At 31.0% G+C, this 24963-nt stretch overlaps 1 long non-coding RNA gene across 4 annotated transcripts in view; it reads left to right on the top strand.

Moving 5' to 3' along the window:
* Nucleotides 1–11978: 11978 nt before the first annotated feature.
* LOC143257149 (uncharacterized) overlaps nucleotides 11979–24963 on the top strand; it is a 33179-nt gene continuing 20194 nt past the window's right edge. Inside the window, exons 1-3 of one of the 4 annotated variants that reach the window (XR_013031703.1) lie at nucleotides 11988–12111; nucleotides 15674–15743; nucleotides 16116–16252. This is a non-coding gene — a long non-coding RNA (uncharacterized LOC143257149). Of the gene's footprint in view, nucleotides 12112–14895; nucleotides 15051–15673; nucleotides 15744–16109; nucleotides 18641–24963 lie in introns of those variants that run through there. The other 3 variants (XR_013031702.1, XR_013031704.1, XR_013031705.1) reach the window with 3 other exon arrangements.

The raw sequence follows: 24963 nt of genomic DNA, 5'->3' as shown, positions 1-24963 counted from the left end.
CGAAATTGTTTCAGCTTTTATAACACTGATGTGATTCTTTTCATTGTACACATGATTTGTGTATTAAATTTGTTGGTATTCAAGAAAAAAAAATCTTGAACTGTACACAAGTAACATAAACATGATAAATAAAAGAACCAAGAAATTTCATACATTTCTAAAATTATTAGGAGTCATTAAAATATTGTTGTAAAGTCAATTTGTTATTTGATTTATATATAAAAAAACATTTATTTAAACTTCATGTAACGACTAATATTATACAGAAATTATTGTTGCGTTTGAAATTGGTTATAAAGACATTTTAAACTTCACACAGACATATTAATTTCAAATTATAAAAGATACAAAGAAGTTTGAAATAGCACATTTTAAAAGATTAGTAAGTTTTCATTTATTGAACCAAAGATAGTGTTACATCTGATAGTTGATAGCCTGTGTACTGCATTATTACTAAACGAATAATAAGTTTCTTAGTTTCATTTCCTCAACCAAAAATAGTGTTATGTTTTATACTTAGAAGCCTGAGTACTGTGTTATTACTTTACGAATAATTTGTTTCTTAGTTTGAATTGCACACAAAGTCACAAGTGAATGTCTTAAAGCCCGAACTAAAACTAAAACCAACGTGGTAAAGAACATGAAGTCGTTTGGTATTCTATTAAAAGTATCTAATACAGATGTATCTGGAGCATTGTTGTGGACAAGATATTACATACGAAATATATTTTTATCTTGTAGTGGAGAGACCTATTTTTCCAATTTAGAATTCTATACAGTTGAACTGTGTAAAAGTCGAAACTATAAACAAAATTGTAATGTATAGGAAGTCGCTTAGTATTTAATTTTGTGTATATAATAAAGAAAAAAGAATAGCAGTGTTTTGGTCTATTGTTTAACCATAATAAACATTTTTACTTTATTATTCAACATTACACTTTCCCGTTAGGATGTTATTTTAACCCATATGTAGTTCACCTATCAATAAAGTTGGACGTCGAATTTAAATTATTGGTGAATAATAGAAAGTGTTTTTTTTATTCTATTGAATGTAGTAATTGGTAAATAAGTCTGATAATAAGTATACGTTAGCATATATTTAAGATTAATATTATTATTTTGTTACAAGTAAACGATTGTTGTTAATTTAGCTGGAATGTTTATAGTTTGTTGTGAATATTTAGATGCAGGTTTGACTGCAAAAACATCACTGAAAAATATAAAAATGAAATACAATATAATACACATTATAGTCTAGAAGATTTGCTCCAGTGTTGATTATGTTTTGCACAGTTATAATAGTACGATTTATGTCCGTTTCCAACTTCAAGGTAATTTTTATTATACACTAATTTGATCATTACTCATACATTATACTGTATATTCAATAGTTCTGGTACAGTATTGCCACGTGGATAGGACAGTAGGCTCGTAATCTGAGAATCGCTAGTTCCAATCCCCGTAACACCAAACCTTCTCGATTTTTAAACCGTAAACGCGTTGGAGATATGTGATGATGACTAGCTGTCTTCCCTTTTGTCTTATACAGCTAAATTAGGAATGGCTAACGCAAATAGCCCTCGTGCAGATATGGCCGAAATTTAAAAATCAAACAAAGAAACAAACAGTATGTCTATCTGCTTTAGGGTAGAAGAATCATCTATGTAGCCTGTAAAACTTTCGGTGAAACTAAAGAATTGTGTTTACAGATACCTGTATCTTTTAATGTTAAAATAACTAAGTAGTGGCTATAATACGGCACATCACACAACTTCATTTCCACTTACAGTTTCATGTTATCCCACCACTACATTAGCCTCGTTAAGAGATATGTTTTCCATCTAAAGAACAAATAATCGCTCACGGTTTCCTATTTGCTCAGTGTGTGTGGCTCCCAGCATGCCTGTATAATACTGTAATCTGATCACTGACGTCATCTGTTACTGGAATCATTCTGATTAGTTGTGATGTTCTTAGAACTGAGCATCTCATTTAAATTCAACTATAATAGTTGAGTATCAGTACCGTAGACTAATTGTTTGTTTACACTCGTGTAAAACGTTATCGAGGTATCTAATAATTTGAGAATCCTTCGTAATAAAATTTTATATCTTGTTTGAGAGTATCTAGATATATTATCAATTATAATGAATATTATACTAAATACACATCTTAAGTACTTATTGGAATGATGTACATATATATGTTACGGATACTTTATCCATACTTTATATATATATATATATATATATTTGTTACTGGTACTTTACACATGTGTTGATGATACTTTACATGCATATGTTACGGATAATGTATATATGCATATGTTACTGGTATTTTATATATGTGTTACTTATACTTTATATATATTTTACTAATGCTTTACATATATATGTTACTGGTCTTTAACATATATGTTATGGATGTTGTATATATATATATGTTACTGATTCTCTAAATATATATATCACTGATACTTTATATACGTCTGATTATCATGTTGTCGGAAACTAGTATTTTTGTTTTATTTTACAAATCAGTAACTGACCACATGCATGATAACATTGACGTTTATCTCTCTGTGTACTTTCTCTGTGTTTTCATTGATCCGTCGTGTCTTTTTCTTGGTTGTTAGATATAAATTTTGTGTAAAAATGAATGTTCTACTTTCTAGTTTTATTAAGTTAGAACAATATCCATAGTTAAATAATGACTGTGTTCAACTGTATCTTTGTACTTCCGTGACTTTCCCTCAAAGTACCTCTGTCGTATACCTTGATCCTGTAAATAGTAAAAGATATAATTCATTGTTGTGAATTACAGCTTCGTTATAAAGTTAAATTTCACCAACTACATGAATATTGTTTTAACAGAAAAAAAGAAATGAAAACTACAATAATTATTATACTTTTGATGTTTACAACACTGTTGGTAGCAACTCAAGGTGACATTCCAAATTATTTAAGACTGAATTCAAACAAACAGTTTAAATGTTATGATAGAAATATCAATTATAAGTTATTTTCTTATTTGCCGTTTAGAAACCTGTTAAAATGTTTACTTCTTTTGTTTGTTGTTGGTAAACGTTTGTCACAGAATATTGAATAAAAGTAGATAATTTATAATAAAAATAGGAAGCTAAAACTTCTAAATTTCTCTATATTTCTAATGGAAAAATAATGTAGTTTTGTTGATTATTTTATAGTTTACAGCAACTGAAATGATAATTTAAATTATTTCAACATGATTTCATGTATGAATCAGGAATACAGGGTAAAACAACTGTGTTTGTACAACCTTGTGTTTTTTTATAAGATCTGTCCTTATAGCTCTTAAAGTAAACATTTAAATTTAAATTCCATTTGTTACTACAATTGATATAAAACTGAAAGTATGTAATATTAACAATAAAATAACAGATAACATTGTCATATGTATTTGTTGCAAATTAACGACTGTATAAAATAAAATTACATTAGTATGATAGCTGTTAGATGATTCATCTGGTGTTATGGTTATGTTAGTAATAACATACAGTCCACAACTGTGATAACATATATATTTAGTGTGCTAGCTTACTAAGAGCGATACGTCTTCTAATAATGTCATTTTGTTTACTGTTTGAAGCTGTGAGGACTTTTCCAGATAACAAAGTGTGTGAAAGAGGTTTTGTTTGTTGTTATGTTCCTCCTACCTACTGTTGTTCTAATGGCATTACAATGGATATCAAATTTTGGGCGGCATTAAAGAGTAAGAAGAAACGATTAACACTTCGGATACTTCAGTATGAACATGGAATTTTATGATCGATAAAAAATAAATAACGCAAATGATTCCTGTGTTTGTTTGTTGTTGAAAGCTAAAAAAGGTCTATTTTAATTGTGTCCACACAAGGGATTGAATCCCGAATTTTAGCATTATAAGTTATCGATGTTAACAGTTATAAACCAGGTAGTTAGCTATAAAAATATTTAGAAAATGATCACATTAGTGTACAGTGAGAGTTCGTCAAGAAATTTTTAACAGTTCCTGAAAAGTGAAATTTTAATAGTAAATATAAGAAGTCTCTAACAGATGAAGTCACCTTCGATAATTATTAATTATTACTGTGTGTTAAGTATGAACATCATCGACTATGAAATAAATTTTCTGGACCATAATATGTAAAGAAAATTTAATTACGTGTTTCCTTAATATTTTATAATTAAACCTACATCTAAATTGTAAAACCGAACGATAATGACTGAAGATAAATAGTTAATAATCGTTTATATACGTATAAAAATATTACTTAACATGTTACATTTGCACTTTTAATTCATTATAATAAGATCGAAATAAAAATGTCATTCAAAAATTGACGCAGTATTTCATGATACTGAAATATTATCATTATGGATCACTATATTATCAAAACTATTTAAGTTTGATATTATATTACAGTGAAACGTAAGAATGGTGAACCGATTTGCCTTACAAATAAAGGCATTTAACCTTATTTCTTTATGACTGAGTAAAATAAAACAAACCAACCTATAACCATACTTATTACATACAGTCAATGTTATCTACGTTTGTGACATTATAACTAAGATGTATGAGTCACGTGGTTATGTTCTAAAGAGTTTCTTCTTTCATAACAATAAAGTTGAACGACAGAATGTTTTATTTCTTTGACATGTTAGAACAGTATAAATATCTAAAGATTTTGTTATAGGAACAAGACCACATTGGTCTACTTGCTGTGTTCACTGTGGGCAATAAAATGTCAAATTTAAGCGTTTTGAGTACTTAAACTTACTTCTGTCCCATTGAGAAATTTTTGAAGACATTGTGTTAGCTCTTTCAAAATCTACCTTAATCAATTTACAAAAATAGTAAAGGCAAAACGTCTCTGTTCAAACTTACTTTAATATTTATCTACAATAGTAAAATATTAAGAAAACTTAATGACAAGGAGATGAATAAAGTTTGGATAAAGACAAAGTACTTTTAGCATATCCTTTAGCATTTATGGGACAAAAAATAAAGCTAACTTCCACCGTCCTTTATTTTTTTAATTACAGAGTACAAAGAAGACAGCCATTAATTAAGTAGCAACATATCACCCACTAAATGATTAACTGTCACTACTGTATGGCACCGGTAACTCAAAGTACAAATAACATGTTGTATTATAACATGAATTGAAACCCGTCTCGATTTATTTGACATTTTTCACAAATTAATGTTTGGCCCGGCATGGCCAGGTGGGTTAAGGCAATCGACTGCAATCTGAGGTCGCGGTTTTGAATCCCTGTCACACCAAACATGCTCCCCTTTCAGCTGTGGGGCGTTATAATGTGACGGTCAATCCCACCTTCGTTGGTAAAAGAGTAGGCCAAGAGTTGGCGGTGAGTGGTGATGACTAGCTGCCTTCCCTCTAGTCTTACACTGCTAAATTAGGAACGGCTAGGACAGATAGCCCTCGAGTAGCTTTGTGCGAAATTCAAAAACAAACAAACAAATAGACATTATTCGTTCTGTATAATAAGTCTACCTCACTCCTGTTACACCTTTATCTTTAGAAATAACGTAACAAACATATTAAATATTTAGTGTAAAGATAAGGTACGTAACATAGATTAGTTTATTGTTGTGATAGGCTGATCATTTTTTTCTTTTATTCTCTGTTATAGAGACTAAAAAACTAGAAATTTATGATTATTTTTGTAGATTAAAAAGAAATTTGAGCTTCGAAAGTGTAAAGTTTCTTTCCTAAAAAACACAGAGCGAGAGAGAGATTTCTCTCGACGAAGTCTAGTATGTAATAAACTCAATATCGAAGGATTTGCTAATTTAAAATTACATTACAAATTAAAAATGATGATATAACACATTGTTTCACACTTATTGATAATTAGTTTCTCAGTTCGGTTATGTATCAAATTACACTCGGTGTCTTACACGTACTTTCGAAGATAATAAATAAAAAATTATACAAATAGTCAAACCTTAATGTATCACATCAACTCAAGAATGTTTGAACAGAGCTTAAGGAGTAGTTTGTGTTAATATTTTTCGAAGCTCTTAAATAACTAAATAATCATTTAAGACGTGCAGAGTATAACATTTGCATCAAGTTGACCAATGTTTGATAATTAAGTTTATTTATGAAGTACATTTTGATTTTGTAATTCGTTGGATATCTGAATGAAATTGAAGTAGCTAATAATTAATATTTACACAAAATATCTGTTGACCTAAATTTACTCTATTCAATATGATTCCATCTGGCTTGTAGGAAGTAAAATCTTCAAATCTGACTTAGTAGAATGGCTGTTTATTACAACTTTACCAGTTACGCATTTTCAAAGAACGACTGTTGTCTGAGAAAATAAAAGAGCAGTTCATTTTCTGTATAATAAAAAACTTTTTCTATTTAATTAGTACGCATAGTATGAAAAATGATTCATAACAAGATAAATGGGCATTTCCAAATTTTCAATGATGTTTTAACAAAGTTCATTGTCTAAGGACTTTCATAACTCCCAGGGGTTCTACATTCCAGTCATGTGTTTTGTTTGAAAACTTCAGAAATACTTTATACTTTCAACTACAGAACAAAAAGTATAAATATGTAAAATTTTCCTCAAATACCTTCAGAGAAAAAAGAAACAGATCCACTAACCTATTTACAATATTACCCATCTCATTAACTGAAGTATAGGCTTTAGTCTGACATATGAACATAACAAAAACGTCACATAATGGAAGTTCAAACTATCTAGTTTATAACTATTACTTCCACAATTACTCTGAGCTACTTATACCACCAACTGCCAAAAGTAATTGCTGAGCATTTCAGATAAGGGCTGCTCAACAATAACATATGGTAAATCTACATTTGTTGTTCTTTAAGTCACACTTTAAAATGTGAATGAGTGTGTGATTAATTCCTAAGAGTTTAGTGTAGAATATCCCACTTGTGAAAAAGAATGACATCAACATTATTCAAGTCTATTCTATCATCATTTCAAAAGTGAATTGTGAGTTTTGCTCACACGTGCAGTTTTTCAAATGCAGCACAACACGTGGCCACTGTAAAAAGGAGACGAACAAATGTGTGGACATACACTATGGTTGATTGGTTGGTTGATTTAGTATTTTATGGTACAAAGCAACTGGGCTATCTGCACCAAACATCAGGTAAAAATTAATATTAAAATGAATTTAGTAAAATTCATAAAAGGAAATTAAGGTAAAACAAAGTTTAAAAAACAAATAGCATACAACCAACATTTACATCTAGTCTACAGCACTAAGAGAAAAACTACAGTGATACAAGTTGTAAAGGTCTTTCTGCAGCATAATTGTAATTATCATAATTTGCCAGGAAGACTAGCAGGTAAGTACAAACACCACCGTCAGTCACCTGAAGTTGGCCTTTCTAGTTCTGATTTAAAGCATTTTAATGTTACAGCCATTTTCTAATTTCAAATTGAAATAGGTGGACTGTGATTCTTAAATAACACTGTCTAACGTCACATACAAACTTTGGGACGGAACATGTTTAAAATGATGCCATCATTGAGAGTCATAACGATGGCAACACAATAAAATATAGCTTATTGTGTCCAGAGTGTTACACATACTACACACTGGTGCATCAGATCCAGATAAAAGAAAACAATGGGTTAACAAACTGTGACTAATGCGTAGTCTAGTTAGAACAACTTCCTCTTTCCAATCCTTACAGAAGCAAAACAACCAAAGTCCAATATAAGGTTTTATTTGGAAAAGCTTGTTTTCATGTTTCACTCCATGTTGACTGCCAGCTGGCACGGAGCCGAGCCTTAAATGCAGGACCGTAATATACGTTCGGAACAGGCACAGCAGTGATAGTGCCGAGCAGATAGATTTCGCTGCAATGTCGGAGAGGTCGTTCATGCGAATACGAACGTGGCCCGGTATCCAGAAAACCTGGATAGAATTAGATGTTAAAGAGAAATAGGCCAGTTTATGTAAATGTCGGTTATATGATGACATGCAGGTAAAAATAGCAATTAATGTCTGTTTCTAAATGTCAAATGGTGAAAACTTTGGCTATAAAACAAGTAATGATTGTCACACATTTTTAGACGTTTTTACGCCGTTAACAGGATCACTATCAACACATATAATCACATTAAAAGCAGTCGATCGGTTGTTTTAAAATGCCATATTTGTGTTCGATAGCGTAGTAAAACATTTTTAACAGTCTAAAATACTTAAATAGGAATATGTTATTTGCTCATAAAGATAATGTTCAGCAGTGCCATCTTTTAGTAAAAATTGTATAAAGCTAACTCGTCCTTGGTAGATACACAGTACATTGCATTAAAAATCCATTCATAATGCAAATAATTTCTTAATTTTAATACCACATTCATTTGTAATATTTTCTACGATCTTTATAAAATAGCTAGTAAATCAATTTCTAAGAGCTGAACGTGACTAGATGGGTAACATGCTTGGGCTTGGAATCCTGTGTTTCATTCATGTCATGGTATTAACGGAAAATTAACCTTAGCAAATTCATGGTTTGGGTTCTCTGGAAGTGTGAATGTCAAATCTTACCTTTTCGTCAGAGTATTTCAGAAAGGTGGAAGATGATGATAACGAAACTGCTTTGTTCACTCTCCTGTTTTGTTAATTACGTTAGTGTTTTCCAAAATATGCGCCACAAGAAACTCACATGGGAGCCGAAAGATATTTCAAATTTTCGATGGAATCACAGCAATATCGACATCTTTCGGACACTGCGCGAACTACTAGCTCGAAGTAATTCACAGTTTCAAAATCAGACAACACCACATTCCTTTGAATAACGTTCTCGAGTGTTTGAGATATGTTTTTGTTTATTTGCACTTTCGGATACGCCAGGCACTTCACGAACTTTCCCGTTTCTTATATTTTGTATATAAATACCTGTCGACTCTCCTGATCCACCAATAATCTAAATAACTGAAGAGTGTTGTGATGAGGTGACTGCGAGCTCTAGCAAAGTTCATAAAATTATTTTGTTGATTTTTAATCGTTGTGCATGAAAATGGAAGATTTTTGAACATTAATAAGAAGTGTTGTAGTGAAAAAAAAGGATGGTGATCCACATACCAGTGGTAAAATTGAGAAGAAACAGAATAATGAGTATAGTTATCTAGACTTTGGTTTTACTTCGCTAGATGTCAATCATGAAGAATTTCCGTGATGTTTATTATGTCTAAAAGCTTTGGCTCCAGAATGCATGCTTCCAGGTAAACTAAAACGCCACTTAGAGACCAATAATTCTCATATGACTAGTAAATAGTGTGATTATTTTACCAGTAAGTGAAAGAATTGAAAGAATAAAAAGGTACATTTTTGAAACAAGCAATACTTTGTTAGCATCCAAAAAGGAGACATAGACTGCAGAGTTGCAAAATGTAAAAAAAAACCCTCACATCAACTCAGAAGAAGTGATTTTACCAGCTGCAGTAGATATGGTGGACATTATGGTTGGTGAGTCCTGACAAGTGTATTGAAAGTGGTAAACGTTATAAAAAGGGAAGGTTTTTAAACAATTTGTGTGAGGATATGTAATCTGAGCACACATCTCTGTTGTACTATTGTCGCTCGCCATGGCTATTCCTTGGGAATGTATTTTCTCATATATTCAAATTACAACAGTAATTCTTCTGTTTTTACATTTATATATATATTTATATATGTATTTAATAAATTATATTGTATATTTCTGTTCATGCTTATTAAACTGAATCCGTTATTTATAATAACCACATAACTAAACCATTTATTTCGATTTATTTCTAACTGGGAGGTAAATTAGGCTTTATATAAGTTTATAGTTTGATTCCCGTAACGAACAGTAAATAAACTGATAATTTCACAAAACTGTTAAGAAATATTTTTACGAGTAACAGCGCCACCTGAAATTTCTCAATCATGATAATAAAGCCTTTTGTCACTATAGCTAACCAAGCTTTCGTAACCCTTCGTAATGACAAGAAACCCATTTGAAATAAAAATGTATTATCAAGACAACTGGTATGGCACTTTATCACTATAATGAAAATAAAGTACAGAACAACGTTTCGACTTGAGGTTGACACTCACCACTAAAGTGGGACAGGTATGTTGATGATACAGTTGCTGGATTCACATCTACAGAACACATAGTAAGTGTTTTCATCCAAGTTAGCTCTGTACACCCCAATTCTTAGTTAACCAATACTAAGCATATAAACAAAAGAACTAACCAAATAACATTTCTCAACCTCAAGATCACAAGAATCGATTCACAGTTTAAAAGAGAAACCCTCAGAATAATCACCCATACTGTGTTTTACATTCCTTGAAACTCAGCAACTGAAACACAACAAAAACTCAACATCTTAAGAAACCAAATAAACGATTAAATAAACAAAATAAAACAACACTTTATCAACATCTACAAATTTCTTTCATAAGCCGTTGAAAAAATTATACTCACACACAAAGATCAATAACACTATCAAGAACAAACAAACTACAAAACCTCACACAGCTGTTTACCACATGTTTCCGACATCAGCGAAAACATAATCAACATTTGGATAAAAAAAACAACTTATAACAAAACACAAGATTCCAGTAAACACCAAACTTATTCAATAATTAGGTACAAAACTAAATTCCATTGTATCTAAAAACTACACTGACAGTCGGATCACCAACATTATTTACAAAATACGATGCAACAACTGCCACGAGTTCTTTTTTGGAGAAACAAACACAAAAATGGAAACTAGATTCAAAGATCACAAAAAGACCTTCAGACGTTCTCAACACTGCAAATCAAATAAACATAGAATAACCATTGTAAAATTTCAGATAATAAGTAGGGAAACAAATATAAACAAACGCAAAATCAAAGAAGCCCTACTTATACAGCAACTAAATCCAAAATTAAACCAATATAAAGATGTCGCTAACATATAACTGCATCGACCCGTACAATCCCGCACCCATTTATACTCTCGACCCTGACACACGTTCCCGGTAAAGGTCAGTTTCAAACTCTCTCTTTATTACCCTGAGGATGACCTAAGAAGGTCAAAACGTTGTTCTGTACTTTATTTTAATTAAAGTTTTAATACCCATACCAACCGTCTTAAGAATACATTTTTCGTATCCTTGACATTTTGATATATCAAACCTCGTAAATTAATTGGTAAAGTGTTTGGTAAAAATAGGGTTCTTCTGGTTCCAGTATCTTCAGTGAACTTTCTCATAAAATAAGCCGTTGATATCGGTATGTATGTGTAAGCTTGTGTATTAGCTTCAAGCCCTTGTTTATTAGGTTCGGAATCGTTGAAATTTTTTTTGAACCAATATTTCGGCAATCGCTGGTACAGCGGTAAGTCTACGGGTTTACAACGCTAAAATCAGGGGTTCGATTTCCCTCGGTGGGCTAAGCAGATAGCCCGATGTGGCTTTGCTATATGAAAACACACACACCAATATTTGGGTGCAAAACATGTTACCTTTTTCGCCCCTTAAGCAACTGGTGAACATATCAACACATGTAAATATGTCTTACAAGGACTGACAACCTCTACTTAGATTATTAAGAAGTAATAGAAACATGATAAATGGAACAATATTCAATTAACGGTTTGATGTCAGATATTTAATAGTGAATGAGTATGTAATGTATATCATAAAATATCACTTTTATACAAAATGTATAACAGTGTTTAAACTAGGTACTGATATAATCTTAACAATTTTCTAAACGTGACGTTTATTGGCTAAGCCTTTCAGCTAAATAAATTGTGACCAATAGATATCTTTTCAAAATAGTAAAACAATATGTTTTCTAATAATGTCAGGTTCTTTACTGCATATAGCTGTTAGGACTAGCCGAAATGACATTATACGTTCAAATCATTTTGTTAACTGTGATGTTCTTCCTACCTAGAGTTTACTGTTGGATAACCTGTCGCAGCCTATGACGGCGGTTTATATATCAGACGTTCGAACGTTTCGTCAGACACTCACTATCCTCTTCTCCAATAAAAGCGGCCAATTCTCTATTTGATATATATGTGGGTAAGTGTTGACTTTCAGTTTATATAACCCTGATATGATTCTCTTCATTGTCCACAGAATTCTTGTACTGAATTTGTTAATATTCAATTACCATAAAAACTATAAAACTGAATAGACTGTACACAAGTAACATAAACGTGATAAATAGAAGAACATATAATTATATATTGAATAAGTTCAACTCATCTGAAATTTAAAAAAATTGTAAAATTATTAGGATTCATTTAACATTTGTTGTAAAGTCAATTTGTTATCTGCTTTATATATAAAAAGACATTTATTTAAACTTCATGTGACGACTAATATTATGTAGAAATTATTGTTACGTTTCGGTTCAAACAGAAAATGAGGTTGGTGATGTCCAACTTGATTCAAATTTTGAGAAGTTGTGAAGTGTCCAACCGGCAATCACATCCGTTTAATAATTGTGGTTATTTTAATATTAGATAAAAATATTGTTTTACTTTCAATTTACTTGTATTATTCTTTGAAACAGCTTCTAAGTTGCTAAGATGGAAATATTTATTGAGTATTAAGTTGTTTGCATCTGACTACCTAATACACGGAACTGTTAGGTTTATCTTTCTTCCTAGGGTCGCCGTGAAAAAAATTGCTCAGATTCTAAAGGCGCTGTGAACCGAGAAAGATAGGGATACTCAAAAAAAAACGCATTTTTCTTTTCGTAGTCAACCATAAAAATAAAATATCAAAGTGAACACCCCTTCCATTTAGTGGCATAGCAGTATGTTTACGCACTTACATCGCCAAAAACCTGATTTCGATACCTTTGGGGAACAAAATACTGATGTCCCATTTAATGGCTTTGTGCTTAACTTCAAACAGGCAAAACCATAGAGTCTATAAACCAGGTATTTTACATAGTGTATTTGTACATATGGTTTCAAGACCTGTATGTTAACTATTGTCTCTTGTACTTGGCAGTCTGCCAGTATTACCTTCATCGTTTGTACTTTATATATTACGACTATCTTTATATATATATATATATATTTCAGTTTTTTTTTAATAATTCGCAAACGTGAGACTTTTTAAATTCTGCACTTTAAACAAGCAAATATGTTTAGATTTCTAGTTAGTTCATGAAATAACATATGATATCTCAGGAAATACTTCGCCCTACATCTTTATAACAGTTCGTGACAGGTGACAATTTTCAATACAGTTACGAGACTGGGAAATATCTCTCGTGGTTTCAATAATTTTTGCCCTTTTCCCAAACTGTAGTTTCGTCTTTCTGTACAACAGAACAGAAAGTTATAAAATTGTCGTTCTTTCAACACAAGATACTGTGGTATGTTATGGTGTAATTCTTATTTTTCACTTGTTTAACATGTAGTGATATGTACCTTGTCTTTAATATATATGTACTTCAAATACGTCTTGGGTTCAATCTTCTTCAATACCTGAAGTGTGGTACCAAACATTCTACTTGTAGTCTATCGTACCGCTCTATAATAATAATTATGTATTATTAATAACACGTACGTCTTATTAGTTTGATGGATAATGGTTAAATTGTTTTCAATATTCTGCGATACAGTTATGAGCTGATGAATTCTCTAAAAGCCTGTTCTGTTTCTAAATTTATATTTATATTTATGTATATATTTAATAAATTATATTTTACATTTTCAGTTCATGTTTATTAAATTGGCTCGGCTATTTTATAATAACAACAAAATTTAACCTTTTATTTCTATTTATTTCTAACTTGGAGATAAATTAGGCTTTTCATAAGTTTAAATTTGATGCCCGTAACGAACACGAAATCAACTGATAATTTCAAAAATGTGTTAAAAAAAATTTTCAAAACTAACAGCGCCACCTAAAATTTCTGAATCATAATGATAAAGCTTTTCGTCAGTTTAGGTAGCGAAATTTTCGTAACCCTTCGTAGCGACGAAAAACGCGCTTGAAATAAAAATGGATGCTCAAGACAGTTATGGGTATTAGAACTTCAATTAAAATACAAAACAGAAGAACGTTTCGGCTTCAGGCTGACACCCAACATTATACTGGTACACATATGTTGATCATATAATTGTTATATTCTCATCTACAGAACACACACTTTTTTCAACCACGTTAATTGTATACATTTCAACATTACGTTCACCTGTTAAGGTTAACGACGAAATCAACAAAATAAAACAACACTTTATAAACATCAATAAATTTTCTTCATAAACCGTTGAAAAAAGTATACACACACATCTAGATCAATAACACAATCAACAACTAACGCAAATAGTCGTGGAACAACTGTGACCGAAATTTTAAAATCAAACAAGAAACAAACAGTACGTGTACCTACTTTAGGGTAGAAGAATCATCTAAGTTGCCTGTAGACTTTTAGTGAAACGAAAGAAATATGTTTACAGATACCTGTGTCTTCTAATGTTAAAATAACTAAGTAGTCGCTATAATACTGCATACCAAAGTTCGTTTGTCATAACATTAGAACAGCTACGTGTATCCAAGGAGATTTATTGATATATAAATAGTTATGTACATCTATTATATAAACTCTATGTGAGTGAAGTCATATAGTTTTCATTATGTACATAGTGCTATACATTCAACAGTAATCACACAACTTCATTTCCAGTTACAGTTTTAAAGTTATTCTACCACTCACCAGCAACGTTTGCAGAAATGTTTCACATGTCAACAACAAATAATCACTCACAGTTTCCTATTGGCTCAGTTTGTGTCTCTCTGCATGCCTGTATAATACTGTAATTTGATTATTAACGTCAACTGTTACTAGAAACATTTTGATTGGTTGTGATGTTTTTACAACTGAGCATCTAATTAAAAATGCAACTATAATACTTGGGAACCTGCACCGTGGTCTAATTCTATGTTTACACTCGTGTGAAACGTAATAAAAGTATCTAGCAATTCAACAATGCTTGGTAATATAATTTTATATCTTGTTTGAGAGTATTTCTTAATAATATCAATTATATGAATACATTACACCAACTACAGATCTGAATTAACATTGGAATAATTCTTATTATCATGTTGTCAGAAATTAATATTTTTGTTTCGTTTTGCAAATCAGTAATTGATCACATGCTTGGTAACTTAACGTTTTTCTAACTGTTGCAAATGCGTACTTTATGTGTGTTTTGGTTGAACCGTCGTGCCATGTTCTTGCTTGTTAGATGTACACTTTCTGTAAGATTGAAGCTTCTACTTTCAAATTTTATTAAGTTAGAAGAACATGCACAGTCAAATAGATGTTGAAAATGAAATGAATTTATTGTTAAGTTGTTTATATCAAATGAGAGAATTTCTTTAACACAGAGGAAAGATACATCAATTCTTGTACGACTCTTGTACTGGTTACAGTGTCCCTGTGATACATAGTTACTGTGTTTCACCAGAATATTTATATTTCCGAGACTCTCCATCAAAGTTCCTCTGTCCTGTACCTTGATCCTGTAGTTAGTAACAGATGAAATTCATTGTGTTAAATTAGACTTTGCTATAAAGTTAATTTCACTACATACATGAATATTGATTTTAACAGATCAGAGAAATGAAGACTACAATAATTATTATACTTTTGATGTTTACAACACTGTTGGTAGCAACTCCAGGTGAGATTTTAAATCATTTAAGACTGAATTCACACACACATTTTAAGTGTTATTATAGAAATATCAATTTTAGTTATGTTTTTCTGTGTCGTTTTGTAACCTGTTTCAGTGTTCACTTCTGGTTTGTTGTTTGTGAAGGTTTGTAATAGAATATTTAATGAAAACTAAATAATTTATAAAAAAAACAAGTTAAAAGTTTTAAACTTGTCTATATTTCTAATAGAAAAATAATGTACTTTTGTTGATGATATTATAGTTTACAGCAACTAAAATGAGGCTTGAAATAATTTCAACATGATTTCATATATGAAACAGCAATACAGGGTTAAACAACCATGTTTGTACAACCTTGCTTTTTTTTACTAGCTGAAGTTGTGAGGACTTGCCCAGATAACATAGTGTGTGGAAGAGGTCTCTTTTGTTGTGGTGATCCTCCTACCAACTGTTGTTTTCATGTCGTTAAAAGGCAATATGAAGGTGGATTGAATTTTGGGAGCCACAAACAAAGTGTAAGAGGAAACGGTTAAAACATACGATACTGCTGTATTAACATGGAATTTTATGATTGATAAAAAAGAAATAACACAAATTATTCCTGTGTTTGTTTGTTGTTGAAAGCTGACAAAGATCTATTTTAGTTGTGTCCACTCGAAGGATCGAATCTCGAATTTTAGCATTATAAGTTATCGATGTTAACAGTTTCTCAACTTAAGGTAAATTAATTTAAAACCTCTTATAAACCATTTATTGACTATTTATTTAGAAAATATTTTCAAATTATCACTTTAGTTTACATTGAGAGTTCATCAAGAAATTTAAAACAGTACATGAAACCTGAAATTTTAATAGTAAATATAAGAAATCTCTAACAGATGAAGTTACCTTCGATAATTATTAATTATCACTCTGAAGTATGAACATCATCGACAATCAAATAAATTTTCTGGACCTTAATATGAAAAGAAGAATTTAATTACGTGTTTCGTTAATATTTTATAGCTAAACCAGCATCTAAATAGTAAAACCGAACGATAATAACTGAAGATAAATAGTTAATAATTGTTTATATATGAAAAAAATATTACTTAACATGTTACATTTGTACTTTTATTTCATTATAATAAGATCGAAATAAAAATGTTATTCAAAAAATGACGCAGGATTTGATAATACTGAGATAGTATTATTATTAATCACTATATTATCAAAACTATTTAAGTTTGATATTATATTACGGTGAAACGTAAGAGTTGTGAACTGATTTGCCTTACAAATAAAGGTATTTAACCTTATTTCTTTATGATTAAATAAATTAAAAAAACCAAGCTATAACCATACTTATTACATACAATCAAGGTTATCTACGTTTGTGACATTATAAGATATATGAGACACGTGGTTATGTTATAAAGAGTTTCTTCTTTCATGACAATAAAGTTAAACGACAGAATGTTTTATTTCTCTGACAAGTTAAAACAGTGTAAATATCTGAAGATTTTGTTATAAGAACAAAACCACATTGGTCTACTTGCTGTCTTCATTGGGCAATAAAACTTCAAATTTAAGCGTTTTGAGTACGTAAACTTACTGCTGTCCTATTGAGAAATTTTAGAAGACATTGTGTTAGCTCTTACAAAATCTAGCTTCATCAATTTACAAAAATGGTAAAGGTAAAACGTTTGTGTTCTAACATACTACAACATTTAACGATAATAATAAAATTTAACAGAAACTTAATGACTTAGATATCAAAAGATATGATAAAGACAAAATAATTTTAGTACAACGTTTTCTATTTATGGAACAAATACTGAAGCTATCTACTACACTCGTTAGTTGTTACTTACTGACTACAAGAAAGACGGCCATTGATTAAGTAGCACCATACCGCCCACCAAGTGATTTACTGTAACTGTTGTGTGGCACTGATAGTTCAAAGTACAAATAATATGTTGTGCTATAAAATGAATTTAACACCGGCTCAATTTATCTGACATTATTTGTTCTGTATCACAAGTTTAATTCTCTCCTGTTACACATTTATATTCACAAATAACAACCAAATGTATTAAATATTAAGTAGAAACATTAGGAACGTTACATACATTAGTTTATTGTCGTGATAGGCTGACCATTTTTCTTTCATTTGATAATTAGTTTCTGAGTTCAGTTGTGTATTAGGTTACATTAGTTGTCTATTCAAAGATAATAAATCAATAATTATACAAATAATCAAAATTTAAGGTATCACGTCAACTTAGGGATGTTTGAACAGAGCCTTACGAGCTGTTTGTATCAATATTTTTTCCAATCTGTTTAATAACTAAGTAAACATTTCAATCGTGCAGAGTACAACATTTGCATCAAGTAAACCAATGTATGAATAATTAAGTTTATTTATAAAGTACATTTTCATTTTGTAATTCGTTAAATATCTGATTAAAATTGAAGTAGCTAATAATTAATATTTACACAAAATATCTGTTGACCTAAATTTATTTTATCCAATACGATTCTATCTGGCCTGTAGGAAGTAAAATCTTCAAATCTGACTTAGCAGAATGTCTGTTTATTACAACTTTTCCAGATACGCATTTTCAAAGAACTACTGTTTTCTGAGAAAATAAAAGAGCAGTTCATCTTCTTTATCATAAAAAAGCTTTTTCTATTTAATTAGTAGATATAGTATCAAAAGTGAATTCATAACAAGATGTTGTCATTGAAAAGTTTTAGCTTTGTGATGGTTTTAATGATATTAAAGGTACTTAAATGGTTGTTTTCAAGAAGTATATTTCGTCAATTGAAAGAACTGTATTATTGCCATCTGGTGAGCAAAATAAATTGAATTTTATTACTCGGTTGAGTCTGTAAACTCTCCTAATAAATAGTATTATCTATTTTTGTACTGTGTAAAATAGCTTAATAAATCAAGTATTAAATGCAAAACTGCTTCTTACAGTAAGTCAACGATTTATCTTCCACAAGTATGATGAATATTTATTATAAAGTTATTTAGTATCTATGGTAACAGCTTGTTTAATCAATCACGTTGTTCGTGGTAATAATCATGATATCCTTGGTTTTCACTTGGTAATGGGGTAGATGCCCATAAAACTGTCCCTTTCAGGAAAGGTTAGTTTTCAATGTTTTTCTGTTAACAAGGGGAAGATCTATCCCACTGTTACAGAAGCATTTCTAAAAGAAATATTCGGCAAGGTCAACCAAATTATTCTCTGACCATTGAAAGTAATGTATGAAGTTAAAAAACTAGATATGACAAATAACCTACACACAGAGATCCATTAAAACATCTTTATAACTGTAAACAAAATTACTTACATGGAGTTAACTCTACAAACGCGACACAAGAACCATATTTACAATCTTATCCTGAAGGTCATAGCTGAATGGTTAACCAGTCTAAAGTTTTACCAGCAGCATCTAGCACGTGATATATAGGAATACGTCGTCACTAATGTTGAAGTTAATGTCTACCTGCATTAGGGTAACTAAATTAACTACATAGTATGTCAAAAACGATTTTTAATGTTGATGCAGGTCACAGCTGAAGAACAGAGGGTCATATTGCGTACGTCGAGGGTGGCACCAACATTCTGTTGGTAAACACCATCCATCTATGCACTGATTGTCATATAGGGTGTGGCTGCATCAAGATAACAGAAAAAGATTACTGTTAATCTGTCGATTATATCGTGACATAAAGGTAGAAATAGCAATTAATGTCTGTTTTTAACTGTCAAATGGTGAAAATTTTGGCTGTGAAAATAAACACTAGTGGTCATACATTTATTAGACGTTATCTGTTTTTTACTGTTAATGATGAGTTGCCTTCTCTCCAGTCTAACACTTCAAAATTAGTGACTGCTAGCTCCGCACGTAATTAAAAAAAATCAATTTTTTGAACTAGTTGACAATTCTTACAGTTGGTATAAATATTAAAACAAAAACAGTAACTATAAATTTAGCGTTTTTGGTATTTTTAAGCCACTTGAATTATCGAGTGAAGCCTCTCCGATTGTGCTGCTCTCTACCTATTAAAACCAGTTTTTGATGTGACCATTATAATTTTTAACGTTTTAACTTTCTAAAATGATAGATCGAGAGGTTAATAGCGTATTAGATTTTTACCAAAAATTTCAAAAGCAATTTGAAGCAAAATATTATACACGGAATAGTGTGTTATTAACTGCAAACATAAATAACAAGAGACAAGTGATATATCATTCAAATTGTCGCATTCTGTATATGAAGGAACATAACTAACAAGTAATGAAGTCAGAATTTTATCAGTTCATAAAACTAAACCATTAGTGGGAATAAAAAGTTTTATTTTTGGTAAATGTTAAAATTGAATGTTCGTCATCATTCAGACAATCAGATAATAAATATTATAATGTTTTTCTAATATTCAAGATCTACAGTAAATCAGATGATGAACAGGAATATTCACAGGATATATTATCAGTAAATTGATAGATTAAGTCATAATAGGAATCAAACCCTGCAGTTTAGTATTAAAATCTCTCTTGGTTTACAGTTACTGAGCGGAAAGAAACCGAAGAAAAAAAATTTGGCTTTCCAAGAAAATTATGAATGGGTTTAAATGAACTAGATGTTCTTACTATGGAACATTATATTTCTAAAGAGTTTGTGTTTGATAGCGTAGTAAAACACTCTTGTCCCTAAAACATGTGCCAAGCAAAGGTCAGTTGCAAACTCTATCTTTGTTATGCTAAAGATGACCTAAGATGGTTGAAACGTTGTTCTGTACTTTATTTTAATTAAAGTTTTAATACCCATACCAGACGTCTTGATAATACATTTTTCATAATCTTGACCTTTTGATATATCTAACATCTTAAGTTAAGTTGTGAATTCTTTAGTAAAAACAGGGTTCTTGTGGTTCCAGTTTCTTCAGTTAAGTTTCTCATAAAATCAACCGTTGATATCGATATGTATCTGTAAGCTTGTGTACTAACTTCATGCCCTTGTCTATTAGGTTCGGAATCGTTGAAATTTTGTTATGAACCAAAATATTTGGGTATAAAACATGTTACTTTTTTCACTCCTGGGGAAACGGGTGAGTATATCAACACATGTAAATGTCTCAGAAGGACGGGCAACCTCTACTTAAATAATAATAAAGTAGGAAAAACATGATAAATGGAACATTATTCAATCGACGGTTTGACGTAAGAGATTTAATGCTGAATGATTACATAATGAATATAATAAAATATCACTTTTATACACGGTGTATAACAGTGTTTAAACTAGGTTCTGTTATAATGTTAACAGTTTACTAAACGGGACGTTTATTGGCTAAGCCTTTAAGCTAGATAAATATTGACCAATAAATATCTTTATAAAATATTAATAATAAAGTGTTTTCTAATAATGTCATGTTATTTACTGTCTCTAACTATTAGGACTATATGTTCAAATCATTTTGTTGACTGTGATGTTCCTCGTACCTGGAGTTTACACTTGGAGGACTTGAAGAAGTCTCTGAGAGCAGTTTACAGATTAGTCGTTGGAATATTTCGTGAGACACTCACCGTCCTTTTCTCCAGTAGAAGCGGCCACTTCTGTGTTTGATATATATGTAAGAAAATGTTGAAATTTGAGCTTTTATAACCCTGATATAATACTCTTCTTTGTACACAGGATTTGTATACTGAGTTTATGATATTCAATTACTATAACAACTATACAACTGAAAAGACTGTACCCAAGTAACATAAACAAGATAAATAGAAGAACATATAAATTGTCTATTGAATAATATTAACTTGTTTGAAATTTTATAACATTGTAATATTATTAGGTGTCATTTTAATATTCTTTTAAGGTCGGTCAGTTTGTTATCTATTTTATATATAAAAAACGTATTTAACTTCATGTGTCGAGAAATATTATATAAAAATTATTGTTACGTTTCGGTTTGTTGTAATAACATGTCAAACTTCACACGGACATATTAATTTCAAATTACATTAGATACAAAAAGTTGAAATTGCAAATTTTAAAAGATTACTAAGTTTTTATTGACTGAGCAAAGATAGTGTTATATGTGATAGTTAGTAGACTGTATTATTACTATTAGAATAATTAGTTCCTTAGTTTGATTATATACAAACTAACATGTTATTGGCTTAACGCCGGAACTTCAAATAAAATTAACAAGGTAAAGAACATGAAGTTGTTAAGTGTTTTATTAAACGTATCTAATAGATATGTTTCTAAATTATTGTTAAGGACTAGATATTACATACGAAATATATTCTTACATTGTAGTATAGAGATGTGTTTTTCCTATTTAGAATTCCATGCAGTTGAACTGAGTAAAAGTCGGAACTGTAAACAACATTGTATAGGAAGTCTTTAGTGTTTTATTTTATGTATTTCATTAAGAAGAATGAATAGCAGTGTTATGGTCGAGTAGTGATTAATCACATAAAACATTTTTACTTCATCATATAACCATTCACTTTCCCATCAGGATGCCATTTTAACACATAACTACTGGCCAAAATCTTAAGGACAATAAAGATAAAGAGAAAATATGCATTTTGCGTTGTTAGACTAAACCACTTATTTGAGTAGAGCTTCGAAAGATGAAAATAAGAAAAGGGGAAAAAAAACTTTTTAAGCATTTAATAGGGAAAATGTAAACACTATGAAATTAGCTTAAATACAAACTGGTCAAAAGTTTAAAACCATACTGAAACGAAGCGTTAATCGGTAAACACGTTATGAAATTTAGTCATTTGTGTTCAAGCATTAGCGTTATCAATATCTCCCACTGACACCTTTTTGTGTTACATTGGGTAAAAACATGACAAAGCCTAAAAAGTTGACAGAGTTTTAACGTGGCGGAATTGTCGAGCTGCAAAAGCCAAGTCTCTCATAACGTGCCATCGCTGGTGAGATTTGGCTTAGTAAAACTGCTCTTGCAAATTTCTTAAAAGACCCTGATGGATACGGATCGAGAATTTCAAGTGGTTGGCCCAAGAAAATTTACCCCGGTGTAACGGTTTCAATCTACCCCCTGTAAAAGTTACCCCCCATATTTGATTTTCTTTTCATATTACTGGGTGGTAGGAAAAAATCGATTTCAGGTCACTCCCATGGTAGTCTGAAATAAATTTCATCTTACCCCCCTTGATTTCAAACTAACCCCTTCCCGATAGACTCATTTTAACGGTTTGTTAAGATGGTAGACGTTTTTATTGCAGGGTGTGTAAATGAAATTAACACATTAATAACAATGTAAAAATTCAAATATTAATCATGTTCTATATCTCATGCTATCAATTACTCATTTTTATTTCAGTGCGCATAAAGAAATATAAAAATAATTAATATGTATAAATTACAACATATTGAATGAAGACAGCATGTATACTCTGTGGTCTGGCGAAGAAGAGCTCTTAAAATTTCTTTTATCTTATATAAATCATCAATTTTAATAAAATAAATAAAAAATATTTGGCGGAAGTAATAATTATTTTTGACCGCGAGCGAACGCAGGCAATGTTTTCTGATCGATTGTATATATATCGACGTTGAAAGGAAAAAAGAATACTTCACAAATGAACTCTTTAATTTATGTAAACCCCGTCTGTTTTTTTTTGCATTTTGCCTGTTATCATGTACTTAGATACCTACTTGGCACGCACTACCAATATTAAAAGCAATCATTATGTTTGTCATTTTGGCATTAGAAGAGAGGGTAATTTGAAATCAAGGGGTGGTATTTAAAATCAACTCTGAAAACGATTTCATATTACCGGGGTGTAACATGAAAACGGGGGTAATTTGAAATCGTTACATCGGCGTTGAGCACGAGGATTCGACTGGTTGTCCGACAAGACATCAGCCGATCGTCGTACCAGATTAAGGCCCTTACAGACGCAGAATACAGCTCAAGAACAATAAGATGGCTTCTTCGAGAGAAAGGATTTAAAAACCGTAAAAGAGTTAAAAAGCCACGTCTCCTTCCACACCACGAAACAGCTCGGTTAAACATTACTCAGAAGCACCAAACATAGAACGAGGAAAAGTGGACGAATGTTTTGTTCTCTGATGAAAACAAGTTAACCTGGATGGTCCAGATGGCTTCTAACGTTACTGGCACGATAAGGATATCCCACCAGAGACATTTTGTACACGACACAGTGGAGGAGGTTTCATCATGACCTGGGGTGCTTTCTCCTTCCATGGAACAATGGAGCTTTAGGTTACACAGGGATGTCAAACAACAGCTAGCTGCATTGACATGTTGGAAAGAGCATCCTAACTAAGTGAAGGCCCTTGGTTTCATGGAAATGACCTGATTTTTCAGCAATCCACAATGCCGGCAGGACAAAGGACTTTTTCATAGTGAATAACGTAACTCTTTTGGATCATCCAGCGTGTACACCCGAACTGAACCCGATTGAAAATGTTTGTGGGTGGATGGCAAGGAAAGTCTACAGAAATGGACGCCAATTCTAAACAGTGCATGATCTTCGTGACGCCATCTTTATCACTTGAAATAACATTCCAGCCAGCCTTTTGCAAACGCTTATATCGACCATGTCAAAGCAAATGTTTGCAGTTATTCGCAATGACGGCCGTGCAACTCACTACTGAGACCTTTTAATGGGCATTTTCTAACATGTTTAGGATTTTTTTTTTGGTATGGCCCTAAACTTTTTACCAGTTAATATTTAGTCTAATTTCATAGTATTCACATTTTTACTATTAAATGATAAAAAAGTGTTTGTTCCTAATTAACGACTGTATAAAATAATGATTATCATTAATACAACAGCTGTTAGATGATTCACCTGGTGTTGTGGTCATGTTAGTTATAACATACAGTCCACAGCTGTGAGAACAATATATTTAGTGTGCTAACTTACTAACAGAGGGCTTCTTTATCCTCTTTGTAAAGAGGACTTTTATGTACTATTAGAGAGGCAATGAAAGATACATTTTTATACACGTTATCATAGTGTTATATTTAAACGTGAAGAGCATTGCAGAAATATATGTGATTGAAATTTTTCGTAAGTTAATATCCGTAAAACAAGAAAGTAGATTGGTTTAGAAATTAATAATAGGAGATTTTATTAACAAAGTAACGAAAGTTTTGAATATAATTATATTGTGTGAAGCGTTCTGTGACATCATTGGTTGAATATATTATTGA

The sequence above is a fragment of the Tachypleus tridentatus genome, chromosome 7 (assembly GCF_004210375.1).
Source record: "Tachypleus tridentatus isolate NWPU-2018 chromosome 7, ASM421037v1, whole genome shotgun sequence".
In the NCBI taxonomy this organism is placed as follows: Eukaryota; Metazoa; Arthropoda; class Merostomata; order Xiphosura; family Limulidae; genus Tachypleus; species Tachypleus tridentatus.
The sequence above is the reverse complement of the archived record's forward strand: the minus strand, read 5'-3'. Positions and strand labels throughout refer to the sequence as shown.